The sequence below is a fragment of the Lactuca sativa genome, chromosome 4, assembly GCF_002870075.4.
Source record: "Lactuca sativa cultivar Salinas chromosome 4, Lsat_Salinas_v11, whole genome shotgun sequence".
NCBI lineage: Eukaryota > Viridiplantae > Streptophyta > Magnoliopsida > Asterales > Asteraceae > Lactuca > Lactuca sativa.
Genome location: NC_056626.2, coordinates 5,828,219 through 5,849,368, shown reverse-complemented (window position 1 = coordinate 5,849,368; position 21,150 = coordinate 5,828,219). Strand labels below are relative to the sequence as shown.

General features: G+C 29.1%; 1 long non-coding RNA gene across 1 annotated transcript; it reads left to right on the top strand.

The window, feature by feature from the left end:
- The first annotated feature begins 16,465 nt into the window (after positions 1 to 16,465).
- On the top strand, positions 16,466 to 19,105 carry LOC122197254 (uncharacterized). Its single transcript, XR_006190010.2, has 5 exons — positions 16,466 to 17,304; positions 17,418 to 17,475; positions 18,107 to 18,190; positions 18,715 to 18,822; positions 19,026 to 19,105. It is a non-coding gene; the product is annotated as an uncharacterized LOC122197254 (long non-coding RNA).
- The last annotated feature ends 2,045 nt before the right edge of the window (positions 19,106 to 21,150 follow it).

The following is a 21,150-nucleotide window of genomic DNA, read 5'->3' as shown; positions in this document are numbered from 1 at the left end:
CTAGACTCTTGACAAATTCCTTCCACAACTAGGTTGCATAATCGACACTAATATCGTAGTACAAGCCCATAACCATGGCATATACTTCCATTCGCCCTCTATCCAGACCAACTGTTCTTCCTGTTAGGCATCGGAGAAAAATTCCAAATAAGAAATTCCATATGCACGGCAACCCAGACTTTTGAAAGTCACTTATCTTCTCAAGCTCTGGTTGATGACCCATTTCATTAAACATATGGATGATTTGAGAATTAACGGGTTTGAAAAATGGAGGGTTGTTGGGAATTTCCAAAAACTCAACGAACATCTTCTTCGTGAGTTTCACCCGTTTGTTGTTGATGAGGTTGAAGGTTATGACATCTGTGGTGAAGTTGTGAGAAGTAGAAGATGCAGCCAATGACAACCAAGTCATCGGAACTGAGAAAGATTTAAACATTGCAGTGGCCAGAGAGGATCGTTTCAGAGCAACGATAAGCATCTTCAATTCTTCGGGATAAGAAGAAACATTCGGATCAACCTGATAATTTGTGCTTTGGATTTTCATCAGGGATTGAGAAAGAACTTCATCAGTGTTGGATTGAGTTCCGGCCATTTCTAGGGTTTGAAAGAAAGGATGAAGATGAAGAAGTTTGAATCTTTGGAGGTTTGTGACAATTTTGTTCGCGTAACCGTATATAGTGTTCTTGATCCCCTTTTTATAGGTTACCCAAAATTGATTTGAAATTAAAGCGGGATACATTTAATGTTATCCGATGTGGCACCTTGAAAATCGGATCAATACTGTAAAAGATAAGCATGCTGTAAAAAGTAACTGTCCCATCTCCTTGAAAGCCGGATAGAATACCAACCATCTTGAGTACACAGCCTGTCAAGTTTCCCGTTATAGAATCTGAACTGTTAAAACCCTTCGCATGGAGGCAAGGCTCTTTCACTTTTGGGATGTAAAGTGAAGTCATATGCCAGATTTGCGAAATCATCAGCCTGAGTTGGTTTTACTCAGAACCTCAAGGATTTCGTGTGTGCATTGTGTCAACAAAATAAGATGAGAAACAAAAAAATTTGGAATTCTGTGATGTCAAAAATTTAATTTGACATGAATGCAGTTAAACCCCAGGCAAAGGTTGCTTCGTTAATTATCAAGAGAGACAATCAACAGCTTGTGTAGTTTCCCGTGAATTACAATCGAATACTTGTTGATAAGTATCGAAGGGCTTCTTTTAAAAGATATTTTGGGTTGATTTCAAATTTCATTACATATCATCCTTAACATAAGGTGACAAATTGTAAATGAAATTACTTGTTTGACCAGTGTAGTCAGTGACAAGTTGGCTTTTGAAAATATTTATCATGACTAGGATTTGCGAATAAAACTCACAAAGAAATCATATTCAAAAAAAAATTAACTGGATCTTGTTGGGTAACAAACATCGTGGGTTGCGAATGTTTGATCAAGACCACACATGCGAATTGAATATGATTTGGAGTTTTGAAATTTTGATACTGAAACAAAGGTTTCGTTAAAATCTGGAACGATGTTCCCCGTCAATTCCTTAAGGTTTATGATATTTGGGTTTCACTTCCATCACGATCTCATGATGTTAGATCATAAACACAGACTTGTGATTTGTCTAGGTTTTGATTGGTTTGATCAAAGACCTCAAGGACAAATCTCTTCGAAAATTCGGATTGAAAGAATTGTTTGGTATAAAAATATTGGTTAAGAATCGAAGTGTACCTCTATTATAATGGACAAAACAGAAAACTCTTAACTCATTTGAGAAGAGTGAGGTAGCTCTTTTGACTTATGCAATTATAAGCCTTTTGTGAAGAAATTTTCATGAGATAATTTCATTAAGGCTTTCTTTTCTCACACATAGAGTCTTGTTGAGGCTTTTGGTCTACATACAGCAATATGCTTCTAGGGACATGCTAACTAGTTTTTAAAAAAAAATTTGATACCTTCCCGTAGAAACACCTAAGCATGACCTCTTCGCATTAAGCCATGTACTAAGTTCTCAGCACACAATATTTAAAGAACAACGAAAAAAAATAATTTTGTGATTTTTGAATTTTTCAAAATTAAAAACATAACAAAATAAAATCTTTTTGGATTTTTAATTTTAAAAAAAAAAATTAAAATCTTTTTGGATTTTTGATTTTTCAAAAATTAAATCCTACAAAATGAATTGTAAACCTAACCTTAGTTGTTATGATCGCAAATGCGAAAAGATGTGGAAGAGAAGTCATGCGAAGCCTCTGGATGAACAGTAACATCTGAACAAGTTTGACTCATAACTGCTGAACGAGACTTTCATGCTTGAGTTTTTGGAACTGAATTCGCATCAATCATCCCCAACCCTGCTAAAATTCTAACAAATGATTTTTCATCAAGAGGTTTTGTAAAAATATCAACAAATTGTTCAGTTGTTTTAACAAAATGAATTTCAATATTCCCATCTTCCACATGATCTTTGATAAAATGATATCGAAGAGCAATGTGTTTTGTCTTTGAATGTTGTACTGGATTATGACAAATGCGAATTGCACTTTGCGAATCACAATACAAGGGAATCTTTTTCATATTGATTGCATAATCACGAAGTTGACTCTGAATCCAAATGATTTGTGAAGTGCAAGCAGCAACAACAATGTATTCAGCCTCAACAGTTGAAATTTCAACACAAGTTTGTTTCTTTGATTGCCAACTTACCAACTTTCCATCCAACAATTGACATCTACCACTTGTACTTTTCCTATCCAAAGTACATCCTCCTAGATCTGAATCTCAAAAAGCTTGAATGAAAAATCCAGATTTCGAAGGATACCAAAGTCCTAACGAAATTGTACCCTTAAGATAGCGAAAAATATTTTTCACTGCAGTCAAATAAGGTTCTCTGGGATTAGCTTGATATCTAGCACAATTACAAACCGAAAACATAATATCAGGTCTACTTGCAGTTAAGTACAATAAAGACCCTATCATGCTTCGATATAATGTTAAATCAACAGCAGGAGCATCTAACGAAGGAGTTAATCTTGTACCCACTACCATTGGTACTCTTAGTTTCGTGCTATTTGTCATTCCAAACTTTTCAAGCAAGTTCTTCGTATATTTTTCTAGATTGATTAAGATTCCATCCATGTTATGTCTTATATTCAATCCAAGAAAATTATTAATCTTTCCCATCATGCTCATTTCAAATTGACTTTTCATTAGATTTTCAAATTCAATTGACAATCCTGGGTCAGTTGAGCCAAAAATAATATCATCAACATAAATTTGAACAAGCATAAGATGATTCCCAATTTTCTTGCGAAACAAAGTGGGGTCAACTGATCCTTGTTTAAATCTAGATATTGAAATATAGTCGTTCAATAGTTTTGGATTTCCATTGATTGTAATCTTATCCTTCACAACATTCGCATTTTTGATAACTGGTTTCCATTTTTGAATTGGAACTTGCAAATGATGAGATGATGAACTAGCAGTGGAAGAATTATTTGCGAACTTGTCAAATGCATTCTTGATTTGTTGCTCTGAAAACTCCACACTTTGATATTTTCTGCCTTTTCCTTCAAGCCAACGATTGATTGTATGGACATCAGATTTTCCTTTTGAGTATGAAACTTTGGTTGGTTGTGAATTTGAAGGATTTGGAAAATTTGGTTGTTTTGGTAAAAATTTCACTTTAGCTTTGTTAGAATTGTTCAAAGGTGATGAAGTATTCGTGAATTTTCCAACATTTCGAAACTTTTGATTGTTCACAAATTTTTGTGAAGTCTCAAATGTTCGATGGTTGTCATATTTGCGAACAAATGGAATTTTATCAACATAATTTATTGGTCTGTGAAAACTTGTATCTTTTTGTTTGTTTTTGCTTTGAAAGTTTGATGATTTTGGTTTCAAAATTTTTTCGTTTTCAATTTTTGGCTTATCATTAGACACAACTTGCCAGAAAATTGTTTTTCTTGCTTTTCTTTTTGAAACATTATTTTCTGTTGAATAATTTTCAACCATCAATTTAAATTCATGAGAATTTAATTTTACGATTTCTCAATTTTTTCAAAAACTTTGTTTGAATTTTCACCTTTAGCCACCCATTTTTGTGATGGCTTTTTCTCTTGAAAAACATAAAATTTTTTTGTTAAATTGTTTTCTTCGGTATTTTGATTTGAAAAGAACCCTGCGGTTGATGACTTTTGATTATCATTTTCAACCATTTTGATAAATTCAGGTTTAATGTTCTCAACATTTCCAGTTGTGACAAAAACTTGATTTGGAAAAATGATGTCATCTGTACATTTAAAATTTGGATAGACCACTGTGTTGGTTTCCAAATAATGTGCACCTTTTTCATTTAGAATTTTGTCAAATTCTTTTGTATTATCAAACACTTGATTCACAACAACTCTTGAAGATATCTTAGGTGAATCCTTCACACCTTCATTGTTTTCCTCATTTTCATCAGTTTTCCAGCTTTCAACCTCCACATTATCAAAGATACAATGTTGAGAAGTTGAAGATTTATCAGTTTCATCCTTAACTATCGAATCAACTATTATTTCTTTACCTTTGATCTTAGATGTGATATTAATGATTGACAATTTAGAACAATCAACCTCTTCTTCTTCTTTAATTTCACTGATCTCACTCACATTATATGAATTGTCATTAACATCAACATAATTGAGTTGAGAATCAAGAGTTGAAATTTCAGTTTTCTTTAGAATTTTCACTTGTTCACTCTTTGTCAAACTTTTATTGACAATATCAACCAACTCATCAACATTCAAGAATTCATTAATTTTGACAATACCATATGCATATCTATCATCAGGTATTTTGTCAAATTGAGCAATTGTACTTTCGCAATCATAAGAAACAACATCAACTTTTTCACGTTCATATTCAAGAAAAGGTAAAAGTTTCCTATGTTGTTCTTTGCTAATATCCGAATAATGATGTAAAGCAGTTAATTTTGCATACAATCTTTTGGCTGAATTACAATATATGTTCCTTTGTGCAAGCAATAACCTAACATCATTTGTAATATTATCCCTATCACAATTTACATTTTTGAGCTGTAATTCAAGTTTGTCTACTCTACTTCTTTTTATTCTAATTCTCTTCGTGTCTCTCCTAGTTGCATATTTATTTTTTGAGCTTCAGTACTAGCAGACACAATTACAGAATCAAAATAAGCCACAGTATCATCAAATGAAGTGAGTTCAGCATCATAAGCAGATAAAGGAATATTAAAAGATTCAAGTATAAGACGTACCTTGGTGGTCATGGGTGATTTGTCCGTGGATTTGGATACGAAGTACCTCCCTGAAATTTCCTCTTTGCAATCTTCAAAACTTGCGAACATGGCTCCATGTGTGGGATGCCTCATTTCCTCATCATCAGATCCTGAAGACCAGATCTGATACGTACCACTCTTTTCATCATCAGTTTCACCTTTCGCAACCAAAGACACTCCTTTGGTCTTAGCACGTATCTCTTCAATCTTTTCAGAATAGTATGCTTCATCTTTAATTTTCTCCTTCTTTTCTTCTTTCTTTCGCAACATGCAATCGGCCGCGAAGTGATTCGCACCATTGCAATAGTGACAGTAAATTCCTGAGTCACCCTTCAGCTTCTTTACTTCTTTCGCATCTTTTGATTTTTCCTCAGCTTTCTCCATTTTCTTCCTCTCCTCTCCTCCAGTTTTTGAGACTCCACTCTTCGCATCAGTAGCCTTTCCTTTTGGATTAAATGGCTTCTTGAAAAATTTCTTAACTCTATTGTTTGAGTAGAATGCCACAGCTTCATCATCCGAATTCATCAGAAATCCTTCATTATCCGAATCATCTTTTTCATTCACATCAACTTCAGATACCTTTGAAACTAGAGCCAAAGGACCTCCAATACTCAGTTTTGATTCTTCATACATTTCTGAAACTTCAATTTCATGTGTTTTCAGCTGATTGTAGAGATAATTCAAATGAGTTGTATCAAAACTCTGTTGATTCTTAATCATCATGCTCACACTTCGCCATTCCTTGCGAAGACCCATAATGAAAGTTAAATTGAACTCCATGAGAGACCTAGTGATTCCATACCTATTGCAGCGAAACATAAGCTCATTCAGACGATCATAGTAATTTTCAAGAGTTTCAGCATCCTTTTGTCTGAATTCCTTCAGTTCAACTAGACATTGCTTCACAGAGTTGATCTTCGTCTTTTCGCTACCTTGATATTTCTCTTTTAGAGTGTTCCAGATCTCCTTTGCTGTTTTACAACTACGAATGTAGTTATAAACCACAGGAGGAAGAGCACCTCTTAGTTCCCTCATGCACCTCTTTTCATTATTCTTCAACCGTTTTTCTTGATCAACAACTTCAGCAGATGCAGCAGATGGACCAATTGGTTGAACATTAGCAAGAGCTTGCACTGTTCCATCGATACAATTCCAAAGTTCTTCATCAATTCCATTTAAGTAATCTTCCATTCTATCAGCCCACTGATCATAGTATTCTGGAATTAACATCGGAATTTTGGTTGAGGAACCAAGCAAGTGAGAGAAGGAAGTCATTGTATTCATGTTGAACTTTGCCATTGATGAACACAGAAATTTTCAGAAAGCTTGAAAAACTTGATGAAATTGAGAATTGATCAATTGAATTGATCACAAATCACTGATCGATTACTCGACTAAACAATTCAAAGACAAAATCATTCAAATCTGAAGATCAAATTTGATTTTCAAAACCAAAATGCACGAAATTTTTTGAGTAAAGTTGTAACTCAAAAAGCAAATGATTCTAACACGAAAATCAGATCGATGCAGTTTGAATCCTGCTTTGATACCAATTGTCGAGAATTGTTATCGAGATTATGAATGCAATTATGAATTGAATCATTATAAAATAAGAACACGAAGAGTAAATATTAATCAGATCTTGTATTGAGAAAGACTGATTACACGAAATAAGCAGAAGGATATTTGAGTTGCAAAAAGTTCTCCTCTACTTCTAACCCCAGTCCCTATTTATAGGGAACCTGAGTGTACAAAAAATATACTAAGTCTAAACAATAAGGTTTCGCATATAAATGACTTAGTAAAATAACTAAAATGCGAATATTACAAAGACATAGCCACTTCAACATTTACAATAAAATGAGTCTACAACGTCGATGACAATTGTAATATGATTTTTTCTTTCAACCAAAACAAATGAAGCTTTTTCTATTCTTTCTTTATATTCAGTTTCTCATTTAATCTTTATATGTGATTTGTGTCTATTACTCAATCTTGAATGTGACTCTCCAAACATCAATGTTTTGTTTGGAATATCTTTATGTTTCTTCTTTTTCAAGAAAAATATTTTGATTGCAGGTTGGTGAAGAATTGTCATCAAGTTTCTATTGTTGAATGGTGTTAAATGAAGAAAGAAGATTCATAAAATGGATATAGGTTTTTTTGTTTGAGCAAAGTTGATGAATGTTAGTTTTTTCTTTTGATTTAAATGTATGTTTATGTAATATCTTTATTTATATATTCAACCACCCAATGCTCTTATTTATTTGATTGTAGTTTTTCTATTTTGATTATGTTTATTTTCTATTATTTTTTTGTTGAGTTATCCTACACAACATATTTAAAAAAACAATTTAAGGATAACATAATTTTGAACATTTGATATCTAATTATGATATACTTATCATGATATGTTTTTCATATGAAAGTAATTTATCCATATTACTACCACAAGAATTACAATATGACATTTACGAAAATATATATATTATATGTGATTTGTTTAACATGTATATGCACCTATGTATGTTATAAATTTATAATTAAATATCTTTATTTTTAATAATTGAAGGGATTAAAATGATGCATCAAAACCAATTATTTAGAAGAAAATAATAATAATAATAATAATAATAATAATAATAATAATAATAATATATTTTCAAGTACCGCATTCATTTGAAACTCACACTACAACTCAAGAGTTTTCTAATTTATGTATATTTATTAGTTAAAACTCAAGAGTTTTTAACGTATGATTATTAATTAGTAATCACTAATAACTTTTTATTTTCCTTTCTTTTATAAGGTTGTAAAGTTTTGCTCATTAAAATCATTAATGTATTTAAAGAGATTTATGATTTAAATATAAAGAGTTAATATAAATGTTATAATAGATGTTTTAGTGTTTTTATGTTATTAAAAGTTATAGTGTTTATTTTTCATATTTTTTATTATTCGTTGTATATATATCTTTTTTAATATAAATGTTATAATATATGTTTTTCTATTTTTATGTTACTAAAAGTTGCAGTTCAAATTTTTGTTCATACGTTTTGTTACCCGTTATATTATCATTCATTTGATATATAATTTACACAATTTTAAACGGTTTATAAAATTATCAAATAATTGTATATATCACAATGACTTAAAAGTTAAACTATAATGTTTAATAAAACTAATATGTTAACTATATGTTTGCTTTACTACCAACATTTTGTTTCAATGTAGAAATTTTAAATAATAATTTGGTAAAAGTTATTATTTTAACTATATAATTATATTCTCACGCAACGCGGGGGATTATAATAGTACATACTTATAAAGCTAGCATTTTTTCTTGAATCTCATGCATTTGAAACCCCCATTCTTTTTTTCTTTCACCACATTCATTTGAAACTCCCATGACTTTTCAATTTCTTTATAATAATAATTATAATTTGGTAGTTAGGTTGAATAAATATCAAATGTAAAGTGTATTCATATATAAACTAAATTTCAATATTAAAATAATATGTTTAATTCTATTTATAAAATTATGTTTTTTAAACTTTTAACATATTATACTTAATTTATTAGTTTTAATATATTTTTGGATGTAAACCATTATAATTTTAAAGGTATAATTTTTGAACAATTTGTATAAAATACTTAAATTATTAATTAAAATGTAACATTATAGACTTAACTTAAAATAAATTTTATTTAACTTAAACAACCCAAAGATTATTTTATAAATAGTTAAAAGTGATAAATTGTAGTGTCTTTCTAATAATGATTGTAAGTTGGTTAATAAGGTTAAATAAATATCAAACCTAAAGTGTAATCATAAATAGACTAAATTTCAATTTTAAAATAATATCTTTACTTCTATTTATAAAGTTATGTCTTTAAATATTTACATATTATACTTAATTTATTAGATTTAAAATGTTGTTGCATGTAAACCATTATCATTTTAAATCTACAATTTTTGAACAGTTTGGACAAAATACTTAAATTGTTAATTTAAATATAACATTACAGTGTCAACTTAAATATAAATTTCAGTTCTACTAAAAAAACCAAATAATATTTTATAAATAGTTAAAAGTGATAAATTATAGTGATAAACGCAAAAAACTAAATTGTAATATCAGTTTAACTAAAATATTTCCTAAATATATTTATATAATCATTAAAAATTTTCAAATAAGTAGCTTAAAATAACTTATAATAACAATAGTTAAAAATAACTCTATATAAATGATTATATTGTTACATTTAAAATCAAAAAATAATGTTTGATGTTTTAAATAATTATAATGATAGAAATTAAAACATTAAGCAAATATATTTTAAAAAATTAGTTAAAAATAACAACTATAAATAATATTAAAGCATATATAATATTTAATTTTATTGATATGTAACTCGCGAGTAGAAGTCATTCAAACGATTGAGATTATGACGTTATAATAGATTTATATATTATCATATAATTCAAAATAGTCAATATATTATATCAATTTAATATACGAATTATTATATCCAATTTAACAACAACGTTAGTGTTATATTTTAAAAAATATATATTTGTAAAGACTTCAACTATATAGGTGTTTCTGTGCATTACAATGTCAACTCAAATATAAATTTCAGTTCCATTTAAAAACACTAAAGAATATTTTGTAAATAGTTAAAAGTGATAAATTGTAGTGATAAAAGCAAAAACAAAATTGTAATTTCAATTTAACTAAAATATTTCTTAAATATATTTTTATAATTGTTAAAAGTTTCCAAATAAGTAGCTTAAGATAACTTGCAATAACAATAGTTAAAAACAACTCTATATAAATGATTATATTGTTAGCTTTAAAATAAAAAAAACAATGTTTGATGTTTTAAATAGTTATAATGATAGAAATTAAAACATTAAGCAAATAAATTTTAAAAAATTAATTAACAATAAAAACAACTATAAATAACATCAAATCATATATTATATTTAATTTTATTCATGTGTAACTCGCAGGTAGAAGTCATTCAAACGATTGAGATTATGAAGTTATAATAAATGTATATATTATCATATAATTCAAAATAATCAATATATTATATCAATATAGTATATACACATTATTATATCAAATTTAACAACAACGTTATTGTTATATACAAAAAAATCATATATTTGTAAAGACTTTAACTATATAGGTGTTTTTGTGTAACGCGCGGGCATTCGCCTAGTATCTTATAAAACTAACATTTTTTTTGAACTTCATACATTTGAAACTCTCATGCATTTTTCCTTTCACCACATTCATTTGAAACTCTCATGACTTTTCAATTTCTTTCTAATAATAATTATCAATTGGTTAATAAGGTTAAATAAATATCAAACCTAAAGTGTAATCATAAATAAACTAAATTATAATATTAAAATAATATATTTACTTTTACTTATAAAGTTATGTTTTTAACTTTTAAAAAATTATACAAAATTATTAGCTTTGATATATTGTTGGATGTAAATGATTATTATTTTAAAGATATAATTTTGGAACATTTTGTATGAAATAGTTTAATTATTAATTTAAATATAACATTACAGGGTTAACTTAAATATAAATTTTTGTTTATCTTAAACAACTCAAAAAATATTTTATAAATAGTTAAAAGTGATAAATTGTAGTGTCTTTCTAATAATGATTATAAGTTAGTTGATATAATTAAATAAATATCAATTCTACAGTGTAATCATAAATAAACTAAATTTCAATTTTAAAATAATATCTTTACTTCTACTTATAAAGTTATGTTTTTAACTTTTAACATATTATATTTAATTTATTAGATTTAAAATGTTGTTGTATGTAACCCATTATTAGTTTAAAGTTACAACTTTTGAACAGTTTAGACAAAATACTTAAATTGTTAATTTAAATATAACACTACATTTTCAACTTAAATATAAATTATAGTTCAACTTAAAAAAACCAAAGAATATTTTGTAAATAGTTAAAAGTGATAAAGTATAGTGATAAATGCAAAAACTAAATTGTAATCTCAATTTAACTAAAATATTTGCTAAAGATATTTTTATAATCATTAAAAGTTTTCAAATAAGTAGCTTAAAATAACTTACAATAACAATAGTTAAAAATAACTACATATAAATGATTATATTTTTATCTTTAAAATCAAAAAACAATGTTTGATGTTTTAAATAATTATAATGATAGAAATTAAAACATTAAGCAAATAAGTTTTAAAAACTATATTAACAATAACTATAACTATAGATAACATTAACCCATATATTATATTTAATTTTATTAATGTGTAACTCGTGACTAGAAGTTATTCAAACGATTAAGATAATGCAGTTATAATAGATGTATATATTATCATATAATTCAAAATAATCAATATATTATATCAATTTAGTATACGAATTATTATATCAAATTTAACGACAACATTATTGTTATATTTAAAAAAAACATATATTTGTAAAGATTTCAACTATGTAGGTGTTTCTGCGCAACGCGCAGGCATTCGCCTAGTGTGTGTGTGTGTGTGTGTGTGTATATATATATATATATATATATATATATATATATATATATATATATATAAGAGAAAGAGAAAAAATAGGAAAAAGAAAGAAAATTATTTTTTTCGGAAAACAATGTTACCAAAACAATTTATTAATAGGAATGATTAATTAATAATTATGATGTTTAAATAGATACTAGATTGGTGTATACTAGTGTGGTGTGTAGAAAAAAATATCCTTTAAATGGTTGACAAGTCAAAAAGCTAATGTCGATAAAGCACATGTTGTTGACTTTTGAGCAGCAAAAGTATGTCTCTTAGAATGGGACATAAATCAGGTCTCGAAAGATGACACGACAACCTATGAATCTGAAAAAGTTGATTTTGCATTTAATAATCTCGAAAATGGGTATCATAGCTCTTTGACTTTTAATCGTTCAAAAACAAGAATACGTATACAACTGCTGGTTTCTTTAAGGCGAGAGGATTGGACGTATAATCTGCAAAAGCAAACATAATGTGATAGTTGCCTTTTTAATCTACAATGGATCTGAAAGCATTTAATGGTGTGTTCTTGCATCGAAAAGTGTGTATCGGAAATCGAATCTACACAACTTTTAACGTGTTTTGGGGCTTGTGTTAAGTTGTAATAGCATTGATTACTGCATTTTTGGGAAGCAAGTTTTCTTGTAGAGCGAAACTTTGGGCTCTATGTTTTCGTCCTTAACAAGTATTTGGGAAGCGAAAGTGTTTTTGGTATGGAGATCAAAATTTTTGTTATGAATGGTTGAAATGGTGCTTTGATGGTCAAAACTTTGGAAAGTTTGACTGTGATTCCAAAATGGGTTACTCTTCTCGATGAGAAAGTTGGATTTCAAAGGCAGAAGACGAAAGTTTGAGGCTATAGTAGAAAGTTTGTGTCTATATGCGAAAGTAGATTTTTGCATGGACAGTCAAAGTTTCATTGGGAAGAGGATGATTCACATATATGTATGGGAAGGCGTAAAGAGTCGAAAGTTTCTCCTTTGCCTAAAGACTCGAAAATTCCTTCTTGCCTCTGATAACAAATCTTTCGCTCTTGATAGCAAAAATTATCTCAAAAAACATTCTATTCATCTCATTTTTGTTTCTTCTATTTTCTTTTGGTCTAATTCTCAAGAAAATCGAAAAAAACAAAAAGATTTTCGTCTTTGTTCTTTGTTCTTTGAATCCTCGGAAAACCCCGAAATACTAAAAAAAATTGTTTTGTTCATTTTTTTGTTTGAATACTTAGAAAATTCGAAAAACCAAAAATATTGTGTTTTAGTTTGTTCTTGGAGGTCAAATTGTCGAAACATTGAAGACCTGATAGCGAGTTTTGTTCTTGGAGGTTGAAGTGTTGAAAGTTTGAAGACATGATAACGAAAGTTGGTTTTCGACACTTGCAAAAATATGAAGTCTTTGGTGTCGAACGTATGAAATCTTGGGAGTCAAAAACTTGAAGACTTGACTGTCGAAAGTACTATTTTTTGATGAAGTGCCGAAAGTAATATTTTTTGAAGACCTGATAGCGAAAGTTCATCTTCGACACTTGATGGCGAAAGTTCATTTTCGACACTTGTTAGCGAAAGTGCATTTGACTCATATTGGAGTTACTGTTCATATTCAACGTTCACATGCCTTAGCTTTGGATTTGTCTCTGATTGGTTCAGTACAAGTGGTTGAGAACGAAAGTTGATTTTCTCATGGGAAGCCAGTGGTTGTACACGAAAGTATATTTTCGTATGGGGAACATCTTTCGTTACTGATAACGAAACTCTCAGATCTGAGAAGATTTTCAAAATTTTCTTCAAGGGGAGTTTTGTATGTTCCAAGGGGAGTGTTGTTCGGGAGCCTTGTTCATTCAAGGGGGAGTTCAATTTTAGATCTATGTGCTTTGGAGTTCGATTTTTAAGATATGTTCCTCTCTCCCTCTCTCTCACATTCCCGAGTGTTGATGATTCTCACTCTTTTAGGGGGAGAATGTTACAGAAGAAAAGCGTGTTTCTAATCATATCCAACATTTGGGGGGGGGGGATGTTTAATCAAGAAATCTTGAATATGATTATGTGGCGTTTATGTATTTCAGTGCGCATTTTAGAGTTTACTTTGATGTTTAATCACATTGTACTTTTTGTAGTCTGTGGGAACACTACTATAAATAGTGTTGTAGTCTTATGTGTAAGGAAGAGAGAGAGAGAGAGAGAGAGAGAGAGAGAGAGAGAGTTCTTAACCTTCCTATTTAGTACACTTTGATTACCTTCTGGACATTAATGGAGCTTAAACAAAATTATTTACATTTAGTGTTCTTACATTTTCGGTTGATTCACGATTGATTGTTCTTATTCCGCAATGTTATTTACAATGGGATCCTACACATGCATATGAGTTTTGGTGCAATCTCTTAATGTTTGACCTAGAATGGATGGAGGATATCATGTCCACCAAGTAATCATTTTTATGGGCCTTTTGGAGTCCCCTTTAGCTTCTAGAAAAGTTATAGTGAAAGGCTTAATGGATTAAGGACTTAAATCTTGGATTTATGCTTCAGACTGTAGTCACGACATGACACAAGGTGTGTCATGACGTGACCATGAAAGATCTCATTTCTATTGAGTTTTGTGGGACTCACGACGTGACAGAAGGGTGTTCACACTGTGAGGTCAACCCAAAGGATTGTCCATGATTGAGTTGGCCAAGTTAGAGCGAGCCAAGTTGAAATTGGGTCGAGTGTACTCTCACGACATGACCAAGGGTTGGTCACGACATGAGGATAGTTGATTGAAATTGATGGTTGTTGATTTTGACTGTTGGCTGTTGACTTATTGATGTGGTTGACTTTTGGTCAAGATTGTTGAAATTAGAAGGTAGACTTAGGGTTTACCTCGTGTGGATTTGTGCTATGTACTTAGGTATGGAAGCGAAGATAAAGTGTGCTGTTAGAAGGACTGCAATGGAAATCGGAGAATGTTGTAGAATTCATTCTCTTATGTTATAGCTATTGATATGTTTTGTGATACCGAAAGTTGTAAAGTATGATAAATGTTTTAAAAGTTTTTGTAAAAGCACATTTTCATTGATAATAAATAGTGTTTAAAAAGTAAGTGTTACAAGTGCAGTGTATTCATTGAATCCTACTACAATCAAATAAAAATAATATAACCATATTTATATTTATGGTCCTTTAGTTTGTATATAATTTATGCACTAATCCTTTTCATACCCAACATTTTACTATACATGGACGTTTCCTAACATTTATTTTTTATTAAGTGTAGTGTATTCATTGAATCAAATCAAATAATATAACTATATTTACATTTATGTCCTTAAGTTGTATATAATTTATGTAATAATCCTTTTCTTACCCAACAATTATTATATATGGACGTCTTCTAACTTCAGTTTTTTATTGAGTGCGGTGTATTCATTGAATTAGATCAAATTAAAATAATTTGACTATATTTACATTTATGGTTATTTAAGTTGTATATAATTTACGTAATAATCATTTTCATACACAACATTTTAATATAAATGGGCATCTCTCGTAAACTTCATTTCTTTATTGAACGTGGTGTGTTCATTGAATCCCCGTAGGATCAAATCAAAATAATATAACTATATTTATATTCATGGTCCTTTAAGATATATACAATTTATGTATTAAACCTTTTCATACCCAACATTTTACTATATACGGACGTCTCCCAAACTGTTTTTTATTTGAGTGTGGTGTATTCTCAAATCAAAATAATAGAATAATATTTACTTTATGGTCTTTTAAGTTGTATAAAATTTATGTAATAATCTATTTTATATCTAATATTTACTATAAATAGACGTCTACTAAACTTCATTTTCATTGTGATATTTTGAAAAACGACTTGTTAAGTAAAAAAATGAGTTGGTAAGAATATTTTTTATAGTTTGATGAGTTAAATGACAATGTATGTTCATTTATTACTATTAAGATATTTATGTTTTTTATAAAACACATCTACTATAATAAATGAAGGTTTTTTTGCCACATGTCCTTTTCTCTTTCATTTGGATACATGGTATTTTCTAACATTTTTAGATTTTTTATTTTCCACTTGTCATTTTATTGTATTTTTCATTTTATTAAATTAAAATTCCACATTTAATATGTAAGGTAATATATATGTAAAATATTTATTAGAAATGATTTATATATGTAATGTATCTAATACATTAAAGCCTCTTTAATTTTAATAATTCAAAAGATTCCTCATTTTTCTTATAAATTCAAACTTTTCAAATTGTTAAAATTTTATATTTAATTTTTTATAAATAAACTCATGTAATACATGGGTTTCACACCTAGTATATATTGATTAGGCTAATGTATTTACACAAATAAATGAAGATACTAAAAATATTTACTTTACCCGATAACATATCATAATTTTAAACTAGTATGGTATAAAATTTTAACCAATCAAAAAAGTTGATTTTATTATTAAGAAATAAAGTATAAAAGAGTTATTAATTTAAAATAATCTAACAAAATAACAAATTGTTTTATCAAAATAAAAAAGTATAATAAAAAATAAATAATTATTCGTGAATAAAAAAAATCAAACATTAATATGGCTGGTTAATAATAGGCAATTAATTAATGCAGCTAATTAAATTCATGATCTTCAACGGTTGGGGGCACAAACGGTTCGTTTGACTACAAAGTGAATGCCACTAACTCTTCATATTTCTTCATATTAATGCAGGAAGATTCTAATTAAATTCATGATCTTCATATTTCTTCTTCTTCGCCGCATCCGCTTTTCCAATTTCGTTCCTCAGAACACTTATTTTCTTGACATTTTGAGGTTCTTAACCATTTTACTCTGGTGCTCCAAGAGTAAAATAAATTGATTTCAAGAAATTAGTGACAGCGGGAAGAAGACGATGATGTCGGAGGGCAAGCGTTCTCTTTCTCATGCTCTCCTTTTTTTCTTCAGTTATCCATTCTATAAACCCACGTTACCCATACTCATAATTTCCATCCGATGATCAATAACTGTTCATCTTACGCCACCTAGCCTGCTGCTTCCCTCTTCTTTTCCCTTCTTGATCGAACGCTTCACTTAACTTTTCCTCTACCGCCTCTGTTTCTTGAAACCGAAGCTTCTCACCCCAAATATCAACTTATACGCCCCCAACCCCAATGAAGCGAAGACTTGAAATATTCTTTCGTTTGATCTCAGCTAATCAAACGTCCAAAATCTTGAATCAAAGCATCGAGAAATAACGAATGATTTTCTTCCACTTTTTTCTTCGACATCTCTGCTTTCACCCAAATCGACGTCTCTCACAGGCGATGGTCGTAGTGGACGAGAGGGTCCACCGTTTATTCCCAATTTCACAATCTTGAGGAATTTTTTGAACCCTGTTGGTTTTCATGTAACATTTACTTGAGGTGAGAAGTTCATCTGTTTCATTAAACTTACAGTTTTATTGGGTTTGACCTGTTTTTTATTAGATTAGGGATTCGGTTATGTATGACTTATGTTTTGTGGTATGTGTTTGTAGGACCTGTGACATGTCATGGGAAAGACATAGAAGAAATTTTGTTTATATTCAGTTCTCGGTAAGTTCTGTTGCTTTTATTCTTTTTCAATTTAAATATTCTCATTGTAATTGTAAGATACAATTGGGTGATACTAAATTCTTGTTGTATGTATTAGTTTTGATTGATTATAACTTTCCCCCAACTGAACTCATTCCTAGATGCTTTCTAATCATCTACCAACAAATCCTCCCTCTCAGACTCAAGCTAGAGTGTAACTTCCCATTCTCTGTCAACTTCCTCATCAACGAAGATACATATTCTCATGTTGGTTTTCCTTTTCCCTTTTAGATATATATATATATATATATATATATATATATATATATATATATATATATATATATATATATATATATATATATATATATATTGTTCAAGAATCTTGATTTCTGTTGCTTCATCTCAACAAAATACTGTAAATCAAGGTGAATAGATGTTTTTGTTTTGAGAGTATTCAAGCTGTTTCACTATCTGATTTGCTGCTGCCTTTTATTTTGGTGGATAGCATGCTGCATGCTGCTTCACTCCATTTCCCTGTTGTTCCTTTGGTTGAAGATATGAATATGCTTTTATTTTTCTGTTTTGATTGCAACTGCCAACTAGATAATTAAAAACTGTTTGCTGAAAAATATATTATTTACTTTTGCAGGGTGCTTCCAATGGTAATGGATAAGGCTATTAACGAAATATAGTCCAGAAGAGTGTTTCAAACAACAATGGCACTTGTTTTAAAGTTAGTTCTTTTTTTTGAATCCTCTAAATTCTGATGAGAACTATATCCATACTGGCTTGAAATCTGTCTCTTATATTACTAGCAAGGTTCATTGTTAAGCATTTCTGTTTTTTTCATGTGTGATTGATTAATTGTGTATTATTTTCAGATAAGAAACTCTCTACAAATGCAAGTGAATCCCTTGAACATGCCATGCAACGTGTTAATGTGTTATTGATGACAACCTTAAGTTTTTTTAATCTTGTTGTGGGTGTTATATACATTGCATCTTGTGTTTTATATTGATTGATGCATATGTCATATATATTGGGGCTAATAATACTACAAAATGAAATTACTATGACACATTTATAGTTTTAATTCATTAATATCTTCTGAACCATTGACAACTACTAATTCATTAATCAACACTCTTTCACCGACTCCCCTAATAATTATTCTCATATTATTACATCATATTTCTTCATTTTTAAGTCCTTAATTTATCAATCTAATCATTATTAATTTCATTCTTGTAAAACCAGGTGTCTATGAATGGTTTTCCATTGGCTATGCCCATAGTGGAATTGAACAGAGGGTTTCTTTTTGCCAGTTTGATTCAACCATTTGTTTCCCAATTTTAGAATCTTGAGGTATTTTTGAATTCTTTTGTTTTTAATTTAACTGAATTTTACTAGAGGTGTGAAGTTTCTACGTTTCATTAAACTCACACTTTTATTGGGCTTGACCTTTTTTTTATTATTTGATTAGGGATTCGGTTATGGAATATAATTCTAGATTGTTTGTGCCTTTTTAATTTTCATGAACACAATTTAATATTTTACTCTTTTTACAGGATGTTGCCACCTGAAACCATGATGGGCTCCTTCAAAGCCAACCTCATCTGGAAACCAACATCTCCAAAGGTTAACTTCTTGAATCATGGTGTTTAAAAAAAGTTAACCAATTACATATAAATACATAGAAAGCAATTTTGATAAAATTTATTAGGTTTATATGCAAGAAAAAAGATTGCACTATTCCGTTACATTTGTTAGTTTTTCCTTTATTAAAGTTATGCTTCCAAAACTCTTAATTTTTGCAAAATTTTCATTTTAAAAAGTTTACCTATTACATTGATTATGTATGACTTATGACTTATGTTTTGTGGTATGTGTTTGTAGGACTTTTCACATGTTACGAGAAAGACAAAGAATAAATTTTCTTTAATTATATATTCAGTCCAAGGTATGTCATGTCGTTTTGTTGTTATTCTTTTTCACTTTCCATTTACTCATTGATACAATTACATCTGAGTTGATACTAAACATTTGTATATTTCCATTTTTATAGTGGGGATCCAAGTATATCCATAAATAGCAAAATATTTTAATTTCTTACTCCAGGTATGTTCCACCACTAAACGACTCTATATTTTGTCATTACTTTTTTACAATTAGAATTTTCTCATCTAAAATTTCCAATTAAAGCATTCTACTCTCAAAAATCATTCATTTTACATTGAATTTTCAAAAATCATCCCATTTTTAGCATTCTACTTTTACTTTTCTTTCTGTTACATCATTTGTGGTGGCAACTCTCAACCCAACCCGTAAACCGACACTGACCCAACCCTAAAATAGACAGATTTGTCGGTCAACCCTCGACCTATCATTGAAATATTAAACTTTTGATTTCTCATATATGCATTTACTTTGAAAAAACTTCCAATTCTACTTCAAAAACATCCATTTTATATTGAATTTTCAAAAATCATTCCATTTTTAGCATTGTATTTTAACGTTTTCTTTTTGTAGCATCGTTAAACTATCAAACTTCTCTTTTTCTCATCTATGCATTTTACTTTAAAAAGACATCCAATTAAAGCATTCTACATTCAAATACTTCCATTTATATTGAATTTTCCAAAATCATCTCATATTTAGTATTGTTCTTAAACTTTTCTTTTTGTAGCATCATTGAAACATCAAACTTCTCTTTTTCTCATCTGTGCGTTTTACTTTGTAATAACTTCTCATTAAAGCATTTTACATTCAAAAACTTCAATTTTACATTGAATTTTCAAAAATCATTAATCATCCCATTTTTAGCATTGCGCTTTAACTTTTTCTTTTCTATAACATCATTGAAACATCGAACTTCTTTTTTTCTCATCTATGCATTTTACGTTGAAAAAAAACTTACATGTAAAGCATTGTACTTTCAAACCATCAAATTTCTCTTTTTCTCATCAATGCAGTTTACTTTGAAAAAATTTCCAATTAAAGCATTCTACTTTCAAACCATTTTACATTCAATTTTTAAAAATCATCTCTTTCTTAGCATTGTACTTTAACTTTTTCTTTATGTAGCATCATTGAAACATTAAACTTCTTTTTTTTCTCATCTATGCTTTTTACTTTGAAAAAACTTCCATTTTACATTTAATTTTCAAAAATCATCCCACTTTTATCATTGTACTTTTACTCTTTCTTTATTTAACATCTTTGAAACATCAAACTTCCTATTTCTCATCTATGCATTTTACTTTGAAAAAACTTTCAATCGAAGCATTTTTTTTTCAAAAACATACATTTTGCTTTTGATTTTCAAAAATCATCCCGTTTTTAGCAGTGCACTTTAACTTTTTGTCATGTGTGCCTTTTACTTTCAAAAAAGTGAAAGGCACAAAGTCAAAAAGTCAACCCCTACTAATTTAAAAAGTACTTAAACCCTAAATTACAAAAATGGTCCTTGTAATTTGCCAAAAGTCATAAAGTTGGTCCCTGCTAACTTTTTTTTGATGCAAACGGTCCTTGTGGTTTGCAAAACATGCATAGATGGCCCTTTTTACTAACTTCGTTAGTGACTAACTTCGTTAGTGACTAACTTCGTTAGTGACTGAATCTATAAGGGCATTTTCGTCTTTCTTTTATGTATTTTACTTTGAAAAAAACATACAAGTAAAAGCATTGTACTTT